We start from the raw sequence: 15008 nt of genomic DNA on the forward strand, positions 1-15008 counted from the left end.
CTTTTGAGAAACTCAGGTCAAGGCCTGAGTCCAAGGCGTGGCCCCTGGCAATGACTCAGTTTCCCTATCTGTAAAACGGGAATAATCACAGGTCACTTAGCCCAGGTTGTTGTGGTATTAAATCCTAAAGTCAACCTGAATCTCCTCGCATGGCGCCTGCAAGGGGTGAGTGTTCCACTGCTGCACAATGGTCGGAGAGGTGGACTGGGGAATACAGAGGGGAGGGAGAGTATTTTGGCCTGGGGGAGTATGGGGCCGGGGGCGGGGAGCTCTCCAGGGGCGTGGCTTCTTAGCGGGCCCCGCCCTTCGGACCCGAGGCTCTAGCTGTGCCGGTTCTATCCCAGGTCTCAGGCTGGGAATTCGTGTCCGCGTGCTTCCTCCTTCCTCCTCCTCCCGGCTGCCTGCCGGGCCCCTCCTCCTGCTAGCGCGCTCCCTCCCTCCTCTTCCCCTCCCCGGCCGCCGCCTCCTCCTCCTCCCTTTCTCTCTCGATCTGTCTCTTCTGGCCCGGAATCCATTCCGGCCGTGGAGCCGGACCGGCGAAGCCGCCGTCTGCACGCCGCTGGCCGTCCCGGGCCGCCCTCCCGCGTCCATCGCCGGTGCGCCCGCTCGCCCACGCCCGCCGCAGGTGAGCGTCCCCGCCCCCACGGCCCAGGCTGGGCCGGCTCGGGGACCGCGCCCCGAGGCCCCCGGCGCCCGATCGCGGGCCCGCGGGGCCCCTGTCCACTCCCCACCGCGCACCCCCGGGCCGAGCCGCGATCCTCGAGCGTTGGGCGGCTCGGGGGGACCTGCGTGGCGCAGCCTTTTGTTGTGATGCCTCTGGGGGAGGGGGCTGGGCGGAGGGCGCCGGGGTCCCAGCCGCGCAGGGACCCCCTCCGGCTCGCTTTCCTCCTCCTTCTCCGCCGGAGACGCGGGCGAGCCCGGCCGAGCCCCGGCCAGGTCTAGGCCAAATCCGAAATCTGAGCCGATCGGCGCCGCCTCTGGCTGTGGCTGCCCGGCCAGGCGCCCCCCGCCCCTGGAAGAGGTGGGGGCAGCGACAGAGCGCGCCGAGGGGCGCCGGGCGCGTGAGGGCGCCAGCCCGGCCTCCAGGACCTCACTGCCCTCCTGGGGCCTCGGGTAGGGCCTGGTGCTGCTGGCCTAGAAGGGACTGGGCCACACTGCGCTTAGTCCCCACAGCCCCCAGCCCGGCCCCTGAGCAGGCCCAGCCACTGGCTGGATCAGAAATTGGCAAAAGTTTTGGGTTTCACCCCCAAGCCAGGTCCACTGGCTTACCTGGACAGGAGCTATGCATGAGTTTGAGTCCCTACCTGGCCACCACTTGCCAGCCTGTGTGTCCTCAGACACAGTTTGTCCATTCTGAACCATGGTGCCCACCAGTGTAGGTGGATCTAAGGGGCCCCAAGGAAGTGCACAGGGCCCCTGTGTTCTTCAGCTGGACTTGAGAGTGGCCGCAGGGGCTTGTGGGGCCCTGGGCAAGGCTGAGCCTCATGGCCTGTGTCCAACTGGGACAGTGGTCCCTGGGTCACCTGGGTCACCTGATGAGGCCAGGGCCAGCCACAGTGCAGCTGAGATCAGACTTGATTTCCAGGGGGGCCAGGCTGGCTCTGCCCCAGAGAGGTGAAGTGAAGGAGAGTGAAGAAACCTAGGCTTTTTGTTTCTCTGGGTGATGGTGGCCAAGGGACTACCCCTTGGCACCCCCATATGTGAAATGGGGCTTCTCAGGTGAAGATTCTATGTGCATATGCATCTAGGGACATGGTGTGTAGTAGGTGCTCGGCCAGCCAGTCCTGCACTGGCTGAATTGCCCAAGGTGGGTAGGGTGTGAGGTTGCTGGCAGCACTGGAGCTCCTTTTCAGAAGAGGATGGGCTAGTTCTCAGAAAAGTGCCCCAGAACTCCTTGAAAAATAAATAGCCATGACACCACCCTGCCACCCACATCCATGTGACCCTAGGCAACTTGCTGCTTCCACCGGCCTCAGTTTTGTGAAGTCTAAAATGGAGCAATAGTGATAATAGCTGCAGGCATCACTCCAGAGACTCTTGTCTATCCATGTCTTACTGATGAAGAAACTGAGGCAGGGACTCTTGTCTATCTTCATCTTACTGATGAGGAAACCGAGGCTCAGAGAAGGGAAGTGACTTCACCAAGGTAGGAAGCTGGAATTAGTACCCAGGCCTCAGATTGCCCGTCTGACTGCCCTTGGTTGCGATGGTTGCCTAGGTTGGGACAGGCACATGACAGTATCAGAGAAGACTCTACTGCTGCGTGGTTGATAGAAGCCATGAGGCCTTTCTGGGGATGTGGTGTGCTATGGTGATGTGGTCTTTCCACCCTCAGAAGTGACTTGTTGCATGTCACCTCTCTCAGCTGACTGCCTGCCTTGGCCCTCCAGTGCACCCCTCTGCCCAATCAGGTCTGCCAGGAGAGCCTTGCCCGCTGGGAGCCGCTGAGCCCCATGTCGGCCCTCCCATCCAGGCTTGGCTGAGGCAGGGCTCTCCCAGCACGAGCCTGCTCCACATCTCCTCCTGTTCCCTGGGCTCTCCTGGGGCCATGAGTCGTCCCCAGCCCACAGCCTAGCTCTTGCTTTAACTTCCTGCCTGATTTTCACTCTTGGGTAGGGAATGTCTCCCTCTCCGAGCCCAGGAGCCAGGGAGGATGTGGCTCAGTGGCCTGCGGATGACCCCTTCCCACTCATAGTCCTGATCCTCTGCTGACCTTGTTCTCCCAGACCTGCCTAGATACAGGCACCTGTGACTGAGCACTGGGCCTGCTGAATACAGAAGCTCTGAACTTGGCTGAGTAGTGTTTCGGTGGGTCAGCAAGGGGGTGGGAGAGGCAAGGGGGTGGGAGAGGCATGGAGGGCTTTCTGGAGGTGGTACCTGAACTGAGCAGAGCAGCTGCCCAGGCAGCAAAGATCTGGAGCCAGTGCGGTGCCCCCTACCCCCAGTTACTTCTCAGGGATCCTGGGGTTGTGGGCAGCGGTCAGTCCAGTGGGTACTTCCTGGGAAATTGTGATCAGGCTCCTGGCCTCCTAGAAGTTTGAATCTGTAGTCAAGTAGCAAACAAATTGCAAGACAAATTAATATACAATCCTGGATGACATAAGGGCTCAGAGAGAGGCCTGGGAACAGGGGAACCTTGAAGGAAGAAAGGAGGGGTTGGCCAGCCATGAAGCTAGGGCAAGGCTGGCCAGGCCGCAGGGAGCATGTGTGCAAAGGCCCTGAGTGGAGAAATGTGTGCTGTGATGGAGAAACATGGGGAAGCCTATGAGGCTGGGGCACAGAGTGGAGGGAGGGAGTGAGAGGTAAGGCCACGTATTGTTATCAGCAGGGCAGGACCTGGGGGAGGCCCCAGGCTTTGGGGAGGAGCTTGGTGCCATCTTTACACAGGGCCTGATTGGTATCCTCTGTGTGAACAGCCTTATGCTGGGGAGCTGGCCATGGTCTAGCCCTAGTCAGCTTCTTCAGGGGCTGCTGGAAGTGAAGTGGAGGGCAGGGAGCCAGAGCTGACTAAGGCACCTGTGAAAATGGATGTGTGGGCGGGCCTAACCAGGTGTCAAGAGGAGAAGGCATGTGAGGCTGGGCTTTTAAGGTGAAGTAGGAGTTCAACAGCAGGAAGGCCAGAGAGCATGAGGACCAGAGATTAGGGAAGTGCAACGAGGGGGAGCTGGAAGCTGGGAGTGAGGTGAGGAGCAGGGAGGGTCAGCCAGAGAGAGGGAGACATAAGTGCTTGTGAGTTGGATGGGCCTGGGTTCAAGTTCTCACTGTCCCACCTGCTGGCATTTTTGGGTCATTCACTATCTTTCTGAGACTTAGTTTCTTCATCTTGAAAATGGGGCAGCAGGTATCTTCCTTCCAGGTTAGGATTAAAAAAGGGCTCTGTGCCCAGTGCCTGGCACCAGTAGATTCTCAGAAAATGGGCCCCTCTTTGGCTGTGTTACCTTGGGCAGGGTGGTTGGCATTTCTTATGGCCTCGCCAGCTGTGTGGTCACAGCCTTGAATGGATGATCTCACTGAATCCGAAGGGCTGGTCTAGGAGAGGACGTTGGCAGTTAAGGTCACCAATGTGCTGGTTGACTTTGAGTCCCTCCCTGCCCTCCCTGAGCCTTCTCTGTGAGAGAGAAGGCTGAACTGGGGAGCGTGCCACAGTCCAGGCCTCTTCAGCTTCTTGAGAGCCTACAGGAGGTAAGATTGGGCGTGTTTTCCAGATGTAAATACTAAGGCCCAGAGAGGAAAAGCCACTTGTCTCTCAAGTGACAGGGCCAGGCCTAGGCCACAGTGCTGGGGATTCCCTAGGGCTGCCCAGGTCCCTGCAGGCCTCAGAGGTCCTGTGAAGGCCCCACTCCCGGCTCTGGGCCTTTGACCAGAGCCTCATTTCCTGCCTCTGATTGTGGCCCCTGCTTCTCTCTCTCTTGGGTTCCCACAGCCTTTTACTTCCCCCTCTGCTCCTCCTCCTTCCCACTCCCTTTATCTCCCTGGGAAACTGCTCTGGTTTCCACTTGAACAGGGGAGGAGGGAGGCACTTCCTCTGGTGGGGCCTCAGTTTCCTCATCCAAGAAGTGGAATAGTGAATCATGGGTCCCAGGGTGTCCTGAAGCGACAGAAATAAAGTACTTTGCACAAATTAGATGCTCAATAAATAGAGTTGGGGAAGTGCTAGACATGAGCTGAGGTCCTTCCTTTTTTGGCCACTGAGGGGCCTTCCTGGGATTGAGTTTCTGAAACTGGCAATGTGCATGGGACTTGTACCTCACAGGACAAGGGGAGGAGGGGAAGCTCTAGCTTTACCTGGTGGCTGGCCTTGCCCCTGTGTTCTAGCCTCATTCCCAGCTGAAAGTCCAAAGTCAAGGCACTTAGCCTCTGTGAACCTCTGCCTCCAGTTACCTCCTTTGTGAGAATTAAACGTGCTAACAGAATCCCAGTGGCCTGAATCCATGGATGTTCAATAAATCTTACATCGTTTTTTCTTTCTTCTCTTTCTTTCTCTGGCTTAGATATATCATCCAGCCCTGTTTTGGCTCAGAACTTAAATCCCACCGACTTGAAATGTTGCGTTGAAAAGCATTCTGAGGTCCAGACTCAACTTTGTGGGAAAGAGTGCAGTGATAGATTAGTAATGCCTGCCGTGGGCAGAGGATTAGAGACTATTTTATATGTGTCATGTGTTTGTCATTCCTGATCTATTCAGACCTTCTCTTTTCACTATGGGGGAAATGAGGCCAGAAAGACCCAGGGCAAATCTTCCAAGCTGGGAGAAAAATGCAGATCTTCCTTCTGATCTAGGGCTCTCCCCAGCTTGCCTATCTGCCATTCCAGCTAAGGTACATCATGGTGGCCTGAGTCGAGGGATTGGTGAGTGCGGAGCATTGGTGAGTGGGGGGCTGGAACCCAGGCCCCCATCTCCCTACTCCTTGCTGTGAGTCCTAGGACAAGTGATTTATTCCCAGCCTTGGTCCCTTCTGCTCTCCCTGCCCCCAAAACTACTCAGAGAAGTTCCGGAACAAAAGGAGAAGCTAGAAGGGAGAAGTTGAATGGTCTTGGGCCAGTCTCTTCATGTCCTGGTCCTCAGTTTCCTCATCTGCACAGTGTGGCTCTTTGTTCTTGGAGACTCTAGGATGGGATCATGGTTGCTGTCTTCTCCAGGGACAGGGCCCAACTGAGTCCTCTTTGGTTGCCTGGACAGGTCTAGGGTGTCTCGGATGGGTATGGGTGAAGGCTGTGGAGCGTGGGAGACTGACTGTAGGATTAGGTCTTTTGAATCCTTGGGCCTGCTGGGCTCTGGGCCGGGCACAAGTCGAGTTCAGATGCTGAGGTGGAAACAGGCTCCAAGTGACATCAGGAAGCCTGGTCTCCCTGTCGAGGATTGATTAGCTCCTCGCAGTCTGCTTTGTCCAAATTTGTGGCCTTCACTTTACTTTGCCTCATGTTGATATCCACATGTTGTGCCCTCCAGAGCTGGATCACAGTAAGGTTGTCCCATCCTGGGGGTTGAGTAAAACTTTTATTCTTATTACAAAGAAGAGACTGAGGCTCAGAGAGGCCAAGGGCTCGGGTACAATCACCCAGAAAGTGAAGTGTGAGCCCAGACTTTTCGTGTCTGATTCCTACTGAGTGTTACCTGCCCAGTGTGGCTGACATTTTTCCCAGGTGGTGCTGGGGACAGATGACCCTGACTCTGGCCTTCCAGCTCTGGCTGATGGGTTTCCATTCAGGCCTCGAGTCCAGGGTTCTTGCATGCTCATGGAAATAGAAGGACCTTTAAAGCCAGTTGGCTGTGGGTTTGAGTCCTGGCTTAGCCACTGGTGTGCTGTGTATGTTGGTGTGAAAATGAATTCTCTGAGCCTCAGTTCCCCCATCCATGAAATGGGGATGACAGTGCAAGTACCGCCTTTGACAAGGTGGAATGAGGACCAGCTCAGCCCAAGTGTGCTAAGTGCTTGCCTGCGGGGCCTGCATACAATAAGTGCTTGATGTTTACGATTCCCTGAGGAGGCAGGAAACCTGGGCCCCTGCAGGCTAGTGGATCTGGAAGTCCCCAGGGCTGTTACTGGTCACCGTGGCCTATGGTGGCCTATGGTTGGTGCGTCCTGTGAGGCAGAGTGGTGGGAAGGCTCCCTGGAGACAGGCAGGCTTGGGTGTTGAGTTGATTGGAAGTCACCAGCTCCATCCAGCCTTCCTGGACCCAGTTCCTGCCTCAGCTCTTCCCTGCTTGTGACCTGCCGTTGTGTCCCTGTGTCCTGATGCCTCAACTTGGTCTTCGAGGCCCCTCCATGAGTGAGCCCATCTCTTCAAAGGTGGCTGTCAGGGGCCTGAAGGAAGGAACTGTTCTTGCCTTTGTGTTGCTGGGAGGTGGTAAGGTTCCCGGAGGTGCTCTTGGCCTGGGCAGCAGGACCTCCTCATCTCCCATGTTTCTGAAGTCATGCAGGGGACCCTGTGGCCTCTCTGAGCCATTGCCTGTCTTCCCGCCTGCCCTGGTGGCTTGGCCCCCATGCCTTTGTCTCTGCAGGTTCCCCTCTTGCTCAGTGTCCTTCCAGGGGCTGAGATGCTGGCTCCAGAGAGCTTTTACTCTCCAACCCCTCACCCCATGGCCCTAGCACATTCTTCCATGAATGACAAGTCATAGGGTTCTTTTGCCTCTACGGGCATGTGTGATACTCATCACTCTCCAGGGTACAGCACTTTACCGTTTACAAAGCACTTCCCACAGTTACCTCTGAGCAGGTCTGGGAGGATGACAGAACTGTCATAATAATCTTCATTCGGTCTCAAGCTGGGCTTCTGCCAGGGACTGTCTCAGCTTGGGCAGCTGGGATACTCCCCCTGGCCCAGTCTCCTCAAGGCTCCGTGAAAACCTTGCCTTGTTTTCAAAAGGAGGATCTGGAGACTCAGAGAGGTGAAGTGGCTTGTCTGAGGTCACACAGCACTAAAAGGGCAGATCTTGGATTTCTAAGAATCAGACGAGAGACAAATTATATTCTCCTCCCTACCCTTTCTGAACAGAGATTCAGACACACCTGAGTCCCTGAAGGAATGAGGTCCCCAGAGGGCTGGCCCTTGGTGTTCCTTCAGTCAAGGTTCACACCGTAAGCACACAGTTAAGCCTTCCCAGTGCCCGGCAAAGGGCTGTGTCTCCTCCTCACAGCATCCTTGCAAGGTGCTCCTTTTGGTCCATTTCACCAAGAGAAACCCAGACAGAGGAGCAGAAGGACTTGCCAAGGTCACCCAGTGCATGGATTTGAACTCACACTCCCTGGGCATCACAGGCTCCTCTGCCTCCTCTGGCCTGTGCCCTTCTCTGAGTCCTGCATGACCTTGGTCACCTCTCCAGCCTCCCCACCTTCCTCTCTAGGCAGCATGGAGACTAGGAGGCTCCTCCACCCCCAACTGCTGTGTGACTTGGTGCCCCACTTCTGGTCTGAGGGACAGGCCTGCTGTCGTGCCCACGTCATGGGCTTGTCCTAAGGCTTGGGTGAGGCTCTGTGCATGTGTGGTGGCCGCAGGTAGAGAGCGCTCAGTAGGTGTTGGCTGATACTTTGTTATGATTTGTACCAACCTGGGGAAAAGGAATGACAGCCCCATTCTCCAGATGGGAAGGCTGAGGTTCAGAGAAAGAGGATAGCATCAACCAGGCCACAGTGCACTGCCACAACAGAAGGCTTCCAGGACACATCCCACTTTCCAGGCAGAGAATCTGAGACATAGAACCTGGGAAGGGACATGACTGGCATTCCAGTTTCCTGCCTTCAGACTGGGTGGAAGCCTCCTTGTCCGCTTACTTCGTCCAGACTTTGGACATGTTGCTTCTCCTCACTGAACCTCAGTTTCCTTATCTGGGTAATGGGGGCAAAAAAGTGTACATGTTGGGGCCACAATCATTTCCATAAAGCATTTAGCTCAAGGCCTGGCCCAGAGAAAGCAACCTATAAATAGCTACAAGGGATAAAGTCCTGTCTCCTTCAGCACTTGGTTTTTTCAGTTGTGCAGATCTGTACATCTGGGGTTTGTACATATGGCACAGCTGATGCTAGCACATCTCACAGAAGTGGCTCTTCGGTTTGCCACCCCAGGCAGGGGTGGGGTTGAGGATAGCAGTTGGGCTCCTATTCTGTCTGGGTGGGTGGGACTTTGTCCTGCGGACTCTGTCCTGAGTGCCCCAAGGCTGGCCTGCTTAGCAGCCCACTGGGTCTGTGTGGCTGCCAGCTGCTACCACAGCATCTGGTCTACCTGCCTCCTCTGCTGCTGCCCGGGGCTTATGGCTTCTTTCTTTAAGCCCCAGTTTTTGCATCTCTGAGATGGGAGCAGGAGTTGTCCTTTAGAGGGCTGTTGGGAGGACCTGACAGGCTCACCTTCCCCAAATGTCTCCACTCCAGGCTTCTAGGAAGTGTCATGGCTAACTGGCAGTGGTCAAGGTTCCAAGGATGGGCAGGATTCTGACTGGCAGGAAGGGGCAATAGCATTCTTGGCAGTGACCTGAGGCTTTGGGTGGTACAGTTGCAGGGCCCTGTGGCTGGTGGCTTAGTTGGGAGGCGCCCCAGGATTTGGACTGGCCCTGGCAAAGTGAGTGGCCCCAGTGTGGACTGTTGGCTTCTGCCTTCCCTACTAACTCTGCTTCCTGAGCCCCGGGAGCAGCCACCTGCTCTCCCCACCCCCAACCCCACCAGGTGTTCCCAAAGGCCCCTGGAACCAGATGAGCCACCATTCTATTTGGGGACAATTCTGCTGTTCCCATTTCTCTCTTGTGCCCTAGTTTTAGAAACGACGTGGGTTTGGTTACCAGTCGGCCATTTGCAGAGAGCTCCCCCCTCTCCGCCTACTCTGCTCAAACCTTAGATCCATGGGCATTGTGGGCAGAGCAGCACTCTGCCACCACGGGGTGCTGTGGCAGGAAGGTAGCAGCTGGCCTGGATTATGTACTGGTGATGTCTGGGCCTGTGATTCGTGCTGAGGACTCCTCTGGGGACAGCTTGTCCTCGGGGGGGAGACAACCCCTACTGTGGGGTTGGTCCCACATGAATGGTGGAAACCTAGCACAATGCCAGGAGAGCTTCCCAGAGAAAGTGACATCTGGGCTGGGTCTTACAGTGTGAGCAGGAGCTCATGAGAAAAAAAGAAGGACAAGGACATGCCTGGAAGAAGGGACATTGTGCACAAAGCTTGGAGGTGGGAAGTGCTCTTGTGCACTTGTGGATCCTGGGGAAGTGGAAGTGGCAGGTCACTACCAGGTGGTTAGAAGGGGACAGTTAATCTGGCTTCTCTTTGGGGCACTGGGACTTTGCCCTGGGAGCAGGGCAGGTCCTGGGTGGGCTCCTGCCCAAGGTGTGAAGGGAGGCAGCCTGTGGGGGCTGGGTTCGGGCAGGGATTGAGAGCCCAACATGGGGCAGGAGGTAGGGGCTGGTTTGGGCCCTGTGGGAGTGGGCTGGGGAAAACTTCCTGTGGGCGAGGTGCTGCGACTGCCTTGGGAGGGCAGCAGGTCTCGGGACAGTGGCGCTTGAGCCACACCTGATGGGGTGGTGTGTGCAGCACCTTGACAGCCATGGGCTTGCATACATCCTGGGTAGGTGGAGGCCCTAGGGAAACCCACATGTCCAGCGCTGTGGGCAGTGCCTGGCTCAGGCAGTGTAGCTTTGGTGAGGTGGCTCTGGGGACCACCGGAGAGAAAGTGGGTGCCGGTGCCCCTAGTCCTTATGCCCATGCAGCCTTTCCTTGAAGGGTAGGCACAGGCTGACAGGAAGTGGAGACGAGATGAAGCTCAGCTGCTGGTACCGAGGGTGCCTGGGGCATGGGTCGAGGGCTCTATATTGGGTCAGGACCTCCCTCCCAGGGCAGGGTGCCAGTGGGTAAAGGGCCAGCTCCTGCTTCCCCTAGACCCCTCCTTCCCCAGGCCAGAGGGCCTGCCTGCTGTGCTACCACCTTGGCTTGGCTTTGAGCATTATCTCTTTCTGAAAATCTTTGGCCAAGAGTCTTTGCCCTACTGAGCCTCAGTTTCCCCACCTGCAGAAATGGGGTCACCTAGAGCTTCCCTCCTGGGGCCCCTGAAAGGGTGAGCCAGACTCTGGAGGGCTGGACCAGCCTCTGCGGGCTGCCTTTGAGCCGTGGCCCCAGCTGCCTGTGGTGCAGAGGGACAGCTTCCGCTCAGCCCAGGCTCTCAGCACGGAGCACAAAGCCCCTTTGTGGCGGGACAGAGGGAGCCTGGGAATCCCCCTCTGGGAGCAGGGGCTGCCTGCCCGCTCTACACTCATTCCCCAGGGAGAAGGAGCTTCCTGAGACTGGGAGGGTGGGAAACAGCAGCCGGATTTGCAGGGCTAGAGCATGGTGGCCGGTGAACCCAGGCAGACCCTCCATTCTCCAGGCCAGCTTCTCAAGGGCCCACTGTGATGCCCTGCTCATTCATTCATTCATTCATTTGTTCATTCATTCATTCATCACCAAGTGCCTTCTCCATGCTAAGCCCTGTGCTTATGGCCAGTGTCTGTTCTGACCCCAAAGTACGTGGGCATGCACCCAGTTGCTCATTGTTGAGTCTGACACCCACCACAGAATAGTCAGCCACGAGGGAGGAAGAAGTGGCCCTGTCCTCATGAGACATATACCCACACGGTGAGTCACGTCCTGGTCCAGGCCAGGAAGGGGAAGTTGATCCCTCATTGGGGCTGAGGGATCAGGGGAGCCTTCCATGAGGAGGTGGCTTTTGGTCTGAGACTGGAAGAGGAGTGGAGTTGACTGGGTGTGTTGTTTAAACACATAGTCAAGAAGGGCTTGTCAGAGCAGGTGGCATGTGAGTGCTGAAGATGTGAGGGAAGTGAAGAAGGGAAGAATGTACCTGTGTGGGAGAGGTGTGCTCAGGGCAGTGAAAAGTGCATATGCAGAGGCCCTGAGGCAAGAGAGTGCTGGAAGTGGCCAGTATGAGTGGAGCAGAATGAAGGAAAGGGTTTGGGCCAGTAGCGCTGCTTGTAGGGCTTCTGACCTTTGTTGTCAAACAAAGGGGTTTGAGGGGGTGTTAGGCAGGTTGATAGGCTCAGACTGGCATTTCAGAAAGGCTGTCTGTTCAGGCAGCCTTGGGCATCTTGAGAGAAGGCAGCAGGACTAGGCTGTGGCTCTGGTGAGAGGGAGGAAGTGAACACAGGGTATGATTGGAAGTGGGACCGACAGGGCTTAGAACTGGATTACATAGGGAACAGGGGTCAAGGAATCGTCCTTCCTCTTTGGGGCAGCTGGTGATGAGGGCAGAGCGCCCCCAACAGCCATGGGCTTCTGGTTCTTGTTGCTGTCCCCTCCACACATCTGTCTGCAGCCACAGGCCCAGCAGGGGGCTTCCCCACCATACTTGGAGGGCCATTTAGTTCCTGAGTGTCAGACTTCAGGAGTCCCTTAGGCAAAGTGCAGGTCCTCCCCATTTTCCTGAGAGGAAGAAACTGAGGCTTAGACTGGCTTACCCATGGCCTGGTCTGCACAGCCAGGCTAGGCTGGGCTTGACCTCTCAGGGCTCAAGGGACCTATGGATTTGGAGAATATGGACTCTGCCCTCCAAATTCCAGCTGTTTTCTGTTCTGGGCTGTCTTGGGGAGGTGCAGACTGCTCAGTGTGACCCTGGGGGTGGGGCCAGGGGGCCTGGGCTCTAACTTGACAGATGAATTGGGCCTCAGTTTCCCCTGCTGTGAAATGGTCACCGTAATGGTCTTTTCTTCACAATGCAATTGGGAGGACAGAATGCAAACAGTACAGGTTCAATAATCAGCAGGCATTTTGATTATTGCTGTTTTAGAGCATGGGTAAGGGCACCTGTTCAGATTTGGAGCTGGGCTTCGGGGCAGGGCTGGGGTTGCCAAGTGGCATCTTGTATAAAATTTAGCCCCATGGGATTGAGGGTGCCTGGAATCCATGCCCAAAACTACTTTTCACATGGAAAAACTGAGTTGAGAAGGGGATCTGGGGCTGCAAAAGCACCCCCCCCCCCCGCCTCAGCAATGTGGGGATAAGCCAGGGTTTTAACCAGGTCTCAGCTCTCTCAGCCTTGCTTTCTGGGGCTTCTAGCCTCAGGAATCCCAGTGGGAAGGGATCTGCTCTCCTGCCTGGGGGACTCTCCAGAGCAGCGGCATGGAGACCATGTGTCTCTGTGGGGCTGGACAGAGAGGAGCTGCATGGTCAGCCTGCTTAGCCTGTGCCTCCCCCGGCTGCAGGACCTGTTTCCACAAGCCTCCTGCACCTCCGTCCCGCCGGCCAGAACTCCAGTCACTCAACCTCACTGCACTGGCAGAGCCGGTTTGAGGCCCTCTGGCCCTGAGCACGTTTGCACTGCACACTCAGGACCAGACATGCTCTGGCTGCTGCGGCCCTCAGATGGCCTCTTGCTCACCCCTTGCTCACTCCTTATTCAGTCAGAGGCTTACAATGAGGGTGTGCCAGGCAGGTGGCAAATGAGTCCGATGGTCAAGGCATAGGTTTTGGGCTAGACAGACTGGGGCTGAGGCCTGTCTCTTCCTCCTGTGGGGCCTATTCTTACATCTACTCATCTGTTGACCCACCCACCCACTCATCCACTTGCCCATCTACCCATATGACTATCCATCTGTCCTCCATCCATCTGCCCATCCACCTACTCACCTGTCCATCTGTCTGCCCAACCATCTATCCATCCATCCATCCGTCCCATTCCACCCTATCCATCCAGCCATCCCATCCACCCATCCCATCCCATTGCATCCCATCCCATTCATCCACCCATCCCATCCCATCCCATCCATCCCCTCCATCCATCCATCCATCCATCCATCTGTCCATCCATCCCATCCCGTCCCTTCCCATCCCATCCACGTACCCATCCACCTACCCATCTATCTATCCCATCCATCTACCCATCCTATCCCATCCATCTCATCCCATCCATCCCATCCACCCATCCATCCATCTGTCCATCCATCCCATCCCATCCCTTCCCATCCCATCCACCTACCCATCTTTCTATCCCATCCATCTACCCATCCCATCCATCCATCCCATCCACCCATCCCATCCACCCATCCCATCCATCCATCCATCCATCCAGCAAATGTCCACCGAGCTGTCCTGTGTGCCAGATAATGGAGGCTGGAGGTACAGCAAAGAACCAAGCAGATACAAACTCTTGCCTTCACAGTGCTGGAGATAGAAGCACAACAAACGAGGGAACTATATGTGTGGTCTGTCAAAGGGTGCTGAGTGCCATGAATTCTACCGAAAGTAGGGAAGGGGGCTGAAATGCCACTCGGTTGTGGGGAACAGATGTGTTGCAATTAGGTGGATAGCCAGGAAAGGAGCTCATATTGAAGGAGGGGAAGGAGGAACCAGGCATCTCCCCGGGAGAGAGAATCTAGGGCAGGAGCAGTCAATGCAAAGGCCCTGAGGCAGAATACGCCTGGAATACTGGAGGAACAGCAAGAGACCAGGGGAACAGAGTGAGTATCGAGAGAATGGAGGGAGATAAGGCCAGCAAGACAGAGGGGCCAGATGAGGCAGGGCCTCTGGGCCATTTGCAAATGCTGGCTTTTCACTGCCAGCCTCACTGACATGGGGTCACAGAGAACTCCAGGTACTTGTGGCTGCTGTGTGGAGGACAGACTGGGTGGGTGGGGTGAGGTGGATGCAGATGGACCAACGAGGCAGCTGTGCCTTAGTCCAGCGGGAGGGAGAGGTAATGGCCTGACCACTCTGAGGTAGTTGATCAGAAGGCACAAGGGGTCAAGCACTTGTTTTCATTATTAAACTTTTGTTTGTTTGTTTTTGTTTTTGGAGACAGAGTCTCGCTTTGTAGCTCAGGCTGGCCCTGAACTCACTATGTAGCCCAGGCTGGCCTCAAACTTGTGCCAGTCCTCCTGCCTCAGCCACCTAGTGCTGGGATCACAGGTGTGCCCCACCACACCCAGCTCTTTTTTTTTTTTTGATCCCGGGGATCTAACTCAGGACTTTGTGCTTTTGAGGCAGGCGGTGGAACCACTGAGCTAAATCCCTGACTCCCAGCTCATTATTTTTAATCTTCCTTTTTACGTTATTTTTTTGAGGTGAGGTCTTGCTGTGGTGCCAGGTGGGTCTGGAACTCATGGGCTCCAGTGACCCTCCCTGTGCAGCCTCTGGGGAACTACAGCAGCGCCCACTATTAGTGTAGTGAACCTCAGGAGACCATCAGGGAACCCAGCACCACCAACCATGGCCCACACCCCCACTTACCCACTGCCGTACCATGTCATTGTAAAGCAAATCCCAGACATCCTTTTTCTTGGGTAAAAATTTCAGTGTATATCTCTAAAAGGTATACTTTGTGTTAAAAAAGAACCACAAAACCATAATCCACCTAAAAGAAATTAACCATAAGTCCTTAATATTAGCAAAGATCCCTTCCTTCCCCATGTATATTTTGATAGTTAAGCTGATGCTTCTGGGCCTCCCTTGCATGTGAAGAACATGGGGTTCATGACAGCCTCACCTCACAGGCAGTTGTGTGAGACTTTAGGTAAGATGTGGAGCGCAGGGCCTGGCGC

At 55.8% G+C, this 15008-nt stretch overlaps 1 protein-coding gene across 3 annotated transcripts in view; it reads left to right on the forward strand.

Moving 5' to 3' along the window:
- Positions 1-315: 315 nt before the first annotated feature.
- Src (SRC proto-oncogene, non-receptor tyrosine kinase) overlaps positions 316-15008 on the forward strand; it is a 48308-nt gene continuing 33615 nt past the window's right edge. For 2 of the 3 annotated variants that reach the window (XM_004867799.3, XM_087188969.1), the window contains exon 1: positions 316-625. The gene's annotated coding sequence lies outside the window, so the exon portion shown is untranslated. The remainder of the gene's footprint in view (positions 626-15008) is intronic. The other variant, XM_087188970.1, reaches the window with a different exon arrangement.

This window comes from Heterocephalus glaber, unplaced genomic scaffold, assembly GCF_053883595.1.
Source record: "Heterocephalus glaber isolate CG9 unplaced genomic scaffold, H.glaber_assembly_v1.0 deba00001532, whole genome shotgun sequence".
Lineage (NCBI taxonomy): Eukaryota > Metazoa > Chordata > Mammalia > Rodentia > Bathyergidae > Heterocephalus > Heterocephalus glaber.